We start from the raw sequence: 7,741 nt of genomic DNA on the forward strand, positions 1-7,741 counted from the left end.
TACTAAATATGGGTTAAAGCAAGATATGAGAATTAGCCAATAAGAGGCTGAAACTAATGGGCCAGGCAGTGTTTAAATTAATACAGTTTCCGTGTAATTATTTCGGGTGTAAAGCTATAGCCGGGTGGCGGGACGTAGCTCCACCGTTTCTTCAACAGATCAAGGACTCTGTTAAAAACATTTTTTAATATTTATTTATTTATTATGTATACAATATTCTGTCTGTGTGTATACCTGCAGGCCAGAAGAGGGCACCAGACCCCATTACAGATGGTTGTGAGCCACCATGAGGTTGCTGGGAATTGAACTCAGGACCTTTGGAAGAGCAGGCAGTGCTCTTAACCTCTGAGCCATCTCTCCAGCCCCCTGTTAAAAACATTTTTAAAGATTTATTATGTAGACATGTATGCCTGCAGGCCAGAAGGAGGTACCAGATCTCATTACACATGGTTATGAGCCACCATGTGGTTGCTGAGAATTGAAACAAAAAACAACAAAAAAAGAATTTTAGACAACAATAAGGTTTCAAGACATTAAAAGCAAAAAAAAAAAAAAAAAAAAACACAAAAACTGCACATCCCAGCATTTGGGAGGCAGAAGGAGGCAGATCTCTGAATTCAAGACCAGCTTGATCTACATAGTGAGTTCCAGGCCAGCCAGGGCTACACGGTGAGACCCGGTCTCAATCAATCTATCTTCAGGGATAAAACTGTACAGCTGAGTGAAAGGAAAATGGTCATTTACCTCGTGTGTGGGAAGGACCATCAGCACCGTCCCAGAGACCATTGATAGCTCACTCTTCCTTTTCCAACTAAGATACAGTTTAGGTCACTGTCGTTCTTATCCTGGCACAAATCTAAAACCTTTCCAAACCCCTTGAAATCTCCAAAAAATGATGCTTTTGTTCTGTATCTTTTAATGCATAATAAGTTGACTTATGACTAGAGACCCTTAGATAGGCTTCAAGATGAATGCTGGTCACCTGAAAGATGAATAAATAATTACACGGTTGGGATTTCCTTACCATCCTCCCACAGTCCAGGGAAGGAGAAGGAGCAGAAGATTGTATTGATCACCACCAATGGCCAATGAATTTAGTCATGACCTATGTTAATGAGACCCCCCCCCAATAGGCCCAAAAGGAGGCCAGGAAGATGGCTCCTTGGGTAGAGATGCTTGCTCAAAGGATTGACACACCAGAGTTTGATCCTAGGACTCCACGGTGACAGACCTGGCATATCTGAGGGACTTTCTAGAATGGTTTTGACTTGAGAAGACTCACACCAAATAGGCAACCATTCTGTAGGTTGGGGCCAGGCTGAATACAAAGGATAAGTAAATGACGCCCCAGAATTTACCTGTTTCCTGTCACCATATCCATCCCCAGTGTGAAGGACTGTACCCTCCAACTAAACCAAAGTCAGCCCCCCTCGACATTGTACTAACACAACTGGTGTGGGTAAAACAAAGTTTCTTCCCAGCTGGGGAGAGGGATCCACACCTGCTGCCACGCCAAATGACCAGTGTTCAATCCCCCAGAATCCAGGAGGTGGAAGAAGAGCGCCAGGCTCTTCCGCTGTCTCCTGATCCCCATGTGCACCTTGGCATTCTCATTCACACCTCGAGGAAATAGTGACAACCTGGGTTACCTGTAAGTCAAATTCGGCCTGCTTCCGTTTTGTAGAAAGTCTAACAGTTTGAACTGGTTGAACACTCAGAAGTGTCAACGTTTGTGACAGATTAGTGAAATTCAAACTGTAAAATCCTTAAAGGTCTATTGGAATATACTCATGATCTCATTTACCAACTGTCTACGACTTAAACAATGATCCAGTTACATGAGGTCACTGTCATGTCTGCCCGTGACTTTGTGCTGAAGTGGCAGGGCTGGATCATCACCACATAAATGTTTAGTTTACTCATGTTGATTTAACAAAATATTTGTCAACCCCTGCTTTAGACATGTATAACTTTCCAGATTTTAAAACAAGTATTCATGAAGATGTAGAGTGCCAGGATTATTGGTAGAGTTGCCACTGCCAGTTTACCTGTGTACTGGCCGGTTTCATGTCAATCTGACACAAGCTAGGGCCATAAGAGAGAAGGGAGCCTCCACTGAGAAAGTGCCTCAAGGTTTGGCTGCAGTGAAGCCTATAGGGCATTTTCTTAGTGAGTGACAGATGTGGGAAGGCCCAGCACATTGTGGGTAGTGCCATCCCTGGGTTCTGTAAGAAAGTGGCTGTAAACAGGCCGTTTCCTGTAGTCAGATTGGACTACCCCAATAGTCCTCAGAGACCTTTCATCCAGTAACTGATGGACACAGATGTAGAGATCTACAACCAAGCACTGGGACCAGCCCAGGGAACTTTGTTGAGGAGAGGGAGGAAGGGTCATCATAATGGAACCCACAGAACTGACCTGCTCATGAGCACTCACAGACTATGGACCAACATCTAGGGAGCCTGTGTGGGATGGGCCTAGGCCCTCTGCATGTGTGTGATGGTTGTGTGGCTTGTTCTACCTGTGGGAATCCTGGCAGTGGGAGTGGGCCCTGTACCCAGAGCTTCAGCTGACTCTTGGAAACCTGTTCCTAATGCGGGGTTGCCTTGCCCAGCCTTAAAACGAAGGGAGAAACTTAGTCCTATCTTAACTTGATATGCCATGCTTTGTTGGCACCCATGGGAGGCCTGCCCCTTTCTGAACAGAGGTGGAGGAGGAGTGGGCTGAGGAGGCAGGGCAGAGGAAAGGTAAAGGGAAAGAATGGGAGGAGGAACTGCAGTCAGGGTGTAAAATACACATTTTAATTAAAGAAAGAAAGCAGGCTGAACAAGCCATGGAGAGCAAGGGTAAGCAGCATCCTCCATGGCGCCTCCACCAGCTCCTGTCCCCAGGTTCCTGCCGTGCTTGAGTCCCTGTCCTGTCTTCTCCCATGATGAACAGTGGTGATGAAGCATGAGCCAAACAAACCTTTTCCTCCTGGAGTTGCTTTAGGTCACGGTGTTTCATGACAGCAGTAGTGGCCCTGACCAGAACACCAAGGTAATGCTTCTGGACTGGGAGACTCTTCTCTGCCGCTTACTCATGAAGAAAGTGCTTGTGAATTAGGGAGTAAACACATTGCTTACTTGGTATCTGCAATACTGGTGACCACACTGAGACGCCTAAGGAAAACTAGTAGGGCAAAATTGCTCTTAACCCTGTTTGTAATAGGATCATTTAGGGACCTTGCAAAGATTCTTCCTTAAAACCCAATGGGTTAGTGCAAAAGTCTGTCAGTTATATTAATAACCGAGAACTACTGCACTGGGCCTCTCCTCTATATCCTAACTGGGAGCCCAGATTAGCCTGGTGGAACACAGAGAAGCTAAGGGGCTGACTTAGATTCTTCTAGCCCAAGCACCAGTCTATGAAACAGCAGAAACTATGTGTTAATTTACATCTGGACCAGTAGAGGTCACTATGCTAAAAGAAATAGCAAACTGGAAAAAATCTAACGGTTCTCTTTCAGGAACTCTGAAGCAGTGTATCACAGGAAACCTGTTAAGTTAGACCCAGTACTCACGCCTCTAGCCATGATTATTGAATCAAAGCATCCAAAGGCTTTGTTGCTAGGTACCACAGATTTTTATGATTGTTATGCTAATGTGTGTGTGTGTGTGTGTGTGTGTGTACAAGCACACGTGGGGATCCCAGGGCAGCTCTCCTTTGGCCTTGTTTGAGACAATCTTAGGAGCATTTTTTTGTATGGTATATCTTTCATCCATTTATTTTGAATTGTCTGAGGATCTAAGGGGAAAACTCCATGAACGACATCTGTTGGATCTTGTTTGCTTTGTTTATTTATAGACAAGGACGCACTATGGTAGATCAGGCATGCTCCAGTTCACAGTCCTCTCAGGTTGCTGAGATCATGAGCATCATGTCACCGTAACTAACATTTTGTCACTTACTGCCTACAGCATGGAGTGAAGCAGGCCCTTTGGAAAATGGTGTGTGTTTTATGGACTGCTCCTGGGAAGATGTGGACTAATGTCTGTTGACCCCAGACTGGGCATCAGTGACAGATCAAAGGACTTACTCTATCAGAGTAATGCAGTGAGTCAGAAAATTTAGTCAGAGCTACTTATGGGAGCGTGGGTGAAGGGCTACCTGTAAGATCGTGGACAGCTTATGGGTGACTATATTACCAAGGAAAATGTGTCATCTCCCACCCCAAGCAACTGTTAACTACTTTTGCATTTTTTGGAAGGGTGAATGGGGTTTGATACAGGATTTCACTATGTAACCTTGACTGTTCTGAGACTAGGCTGGCCTCCAACTCACAGAGATCCACCTGCCTCTATCTCCCCTCCTGAAGGCAGGGATTAAAGGTGTGAGTCATCACTGCCAGAAATTTATTTATTCATTTATTTATTTATTCATTCATTCATTTATTTATTTGGTTTTTCAAGACATGGTTTCTCTGTGTAGCTTTGGAGCCTGTCCTGGAACTTGCTCTGTAGACCAGGCTGGCCTCAAACTCACAGAGATCCATCACCGGTGCCATCACCAGCTGGCTTACTTTTGTATTATTAAGAGGAATGGGACCTCACCCACTTTCTCTCCCATCCAGCCTTGTGCCTCAGCCTCCTGGCTGGAGGACAGTATTATGTATGACACATTCTATTCCTTCCATCCTCTGGCCTTCTCTTCTGAGATATGGATGGACCAACAAGAGATGACCCATTTATGAGCACTCAGCACTTTGAGCAGTCATCGAGCCATGGGAACTGCCATCATCACCTTTAACACAGCAGAAAGAACCTCACTGGCCAGGCGGTGGTGGCGCACACCTTTAATCCCAGCACTCAGGAGGTAGAAGCAGACAGATCTCTGTGAGTTTGAGGCCAGCCTGGTCTACAAGAGCTAGTTCCAGGACAGGCTCCCAAGCAACACAGAGAAACCCTGTCTTGAAAAACCAAGGAAAGAAAAAAAAAAAAGACCCTCACTGAACAAAGTCAGCTGCAACAATACTCTGTGGTGTATCTGATCCTTCTTTGCTTTCTAAGATTTTTCTTGTCCACTTTACTGGGTGTCACCAACAGGAGTCCCAGGATTTCCAGTTTTGCTTGGTCCTTGTATCCGATGTGGCCTGGTTGACCACCTGCGTTCCTTTAGACATACTTACATGCCTCCCAGGTGCTTTCCTAAGACTGTAAAATACTTGGAAGTTAATGCATGAGAGCCTACAAAGAGTGGGCTAGATTTCCAAAGGTCTACACTTGGCCAATCCAAGCAAGCGACAACTGGTCTTGAGACTAAGTAGCTAAGTCGATACTTTAAAAAGTGCTAGCGAGGCCCAATACTTCACGAAAAGATTTTATGGATGTAGCAGTTTTTTCCTCAAGAGGTGAATGTGGGGTACAGGGGTAAAAATGGGAAGCCCCACCTTGTTTGGCACTATACTATCTATTCATGCTCCATGAGCTGCCTGCCTCATCCTGGGAACTGCCATGGGGCCGTCACGCAGCTTCTCGCCTCCAGAAGACTCAGTGGGGGCTGGCACAGACGCAAGCCCTGTTTGCTGTTCAATGTGGCTCCCCAGCACTGATGGGCTCTTAGCTGGTGGCTAGGTCTGCTGCCTCTATCAGACATGCCTTGGCCTCAATGTATAATTATTTCCATCTTCGGTACACGCTCTTGCCGGAGAGAAAAGTGCACAGGTTACTCTGGAGGGATGGGTAACCGCCCATCCCATCCCTGGGATAAACTTTGCCTTTTTCATTTGTGATTTGTCTCCTGCATGAACGGTTCTCAGGCTTTCATTGAACTGAGCTTTCTGGCAATCTTTTTTCTTCTGTTGCCCTACACAAATTTTGCCACATTTTGAGTTCAGGTGACCTTGACATGGCTTGCTTCTTTTCTCCCCTGCTCTCCTTGTGATTGCTCTAGCACTGTATGAATCTGATCTATATGCCACTCTGAGTCACCTAGGTTCACAAGAACCTCCTACCTTTTAAAGCTTATGTCCCACTGTGGGGCTCAGCAAAGCTATTAAAGCCCCACTCCGGTCCTCGTGTGTGTTGAGCAAGCACTCTACCAATGGAGCCCCATACCCACCCTTATTCTGGTGATCAAAATATATTCAAATTGCAGATGCAAGGCATCTCTCGGGCAGCTCAACCGGCAGGAGTCTCCTCTCTCCAGGGATTCTTTACTGCCTGTGATGGCTGCCCTCAGCTGGCAACACAACTCTACGTGGAATATGGGGGCACACCTGGGAGGCAGTTTTGCTTAATCTGGAGTAGGAGCTCTGAGCAATGATGTGCTGGGCTTGTGTATGCTCAAGTGCAGTGCAGAAGAGGAACAAGGCCACAGCTCTGGGCTCCAAGTTTTTGTTCCTTAGGGCTCTGGTCAGCTTGAGCAGTTGCTGTCCACCCTTTCCTCATGCTCCACCATCATTGGAGGGTCCCAGGCCGGAAGAAAAAGAACTTGATTCCTCTCTCGACTTTAGGTCTTCCCTGCAGACATGTATTCATCTTGTCCCTTTGTACCGCAGGTAAGAGGATGAAGGCTGGGAACATGGCTCAGCGAGTAACCGTGCTTGCGGTGCCTGCATGGGCACCCGAGTGGACCACAAGCACCCACATAACGAGGCTGGGCGCGGTCGTGCACACCTGTAACCCTGTAAGGACAGACAAGGCTTCCTGGCAGCCAGCCTAGCTGAAAAACAGTGAGCTCAGGGTCAGGGAGAGGACTGACTCAAGGGAATGGATGGAGAAGAAACACGAAGATGTTCCAAATCCTCCTTAGCCTCCACACTGGAGTGTACAAACATGTGCATACGCACGCGTGCGCGCGCGCGCGCGCACACACACACACACACACACACAAATGAATAAGAGTCTCCTGAAGGTGAAATTCTGGTTTTATTTCAACTGCCTGTAGCAGATAATAACATAAACTATATGTTTTTTCAGAATCAGCGCTCCTAAGCCCATCACCAATGATGCAATCATTGAGGAAAAGGGGAGCCTCCAGCCATTTCATCTCTACGTGGCCTCTGTTCCTCGTGCTAAGTTTAATCCTCCAGGCACTGTTAGTGTGAGGTGTTCTCCCTCATCTGCTGCCCTCTAGGCCTGTGTATCTTCTCACACACTAGCTGGGCTTCTAGTTAACCTCAAAGGCAGAAAATCTAAATCCTTCCGGATATTTGGATCTTACGATTTCAGTCACACCATAAAAAGATAGCTCAACTCGCTCTAGTGGTTCTAAAGTGAATCTTTTTTAATCTCTGAGATGGACTTTTACTCTTTTCTCCAGGATCTTCTGAAGAGGCAGGCTGGCCCTTCCTCCTCTTCCTCTCTGCATTTCTTTCTCTCTTCCCTCCCCTTTACCCTACTCACTTAAGAAGAAAAAAAAAACTCACTTTGAATTGTGTGTGTGTGTGGGGGGGTGTGTGTACACATGAGTGTGGGTACTCGTGCAGGCTGGAAGAGGGCACCCGATCCCCTGGAGCTAGAATTTGAGGCAGTTGTGAGCCTGATCTGGGTGCTGGGGGCTAACCTGGTCCTCTGCAGGAGCAGTGTTTGTTCTTCACTGCTGAGTCACCCCTACCGCCCCTAAAGTAAGTCTGAGACGAAAGGCTGTGACAGAGCAGGCTCCAAACCCCTCCTTGCCTTTCGGTGACCCTAGGCATGTTTAGGCAGACTGAGGTAGAGAGAGGCACATAGGAGATGAATTCTCATAGCTTGAACTCAAG

Source organism: Arvicola amphibius, chromosome 2 (genome assembly GCF_903992535.2).
Source record: "Arvicola amphibius chromosome 2, mArvAmp1.2, whole genome shotgun sequence".
In the NCBI taxonomy this organism is placed as follows: Eukaryota; Metazoa; Chordata; class Mammalia; order Rodentia; family Cricetidae; genus Arvicola; species Arvicola amphibius.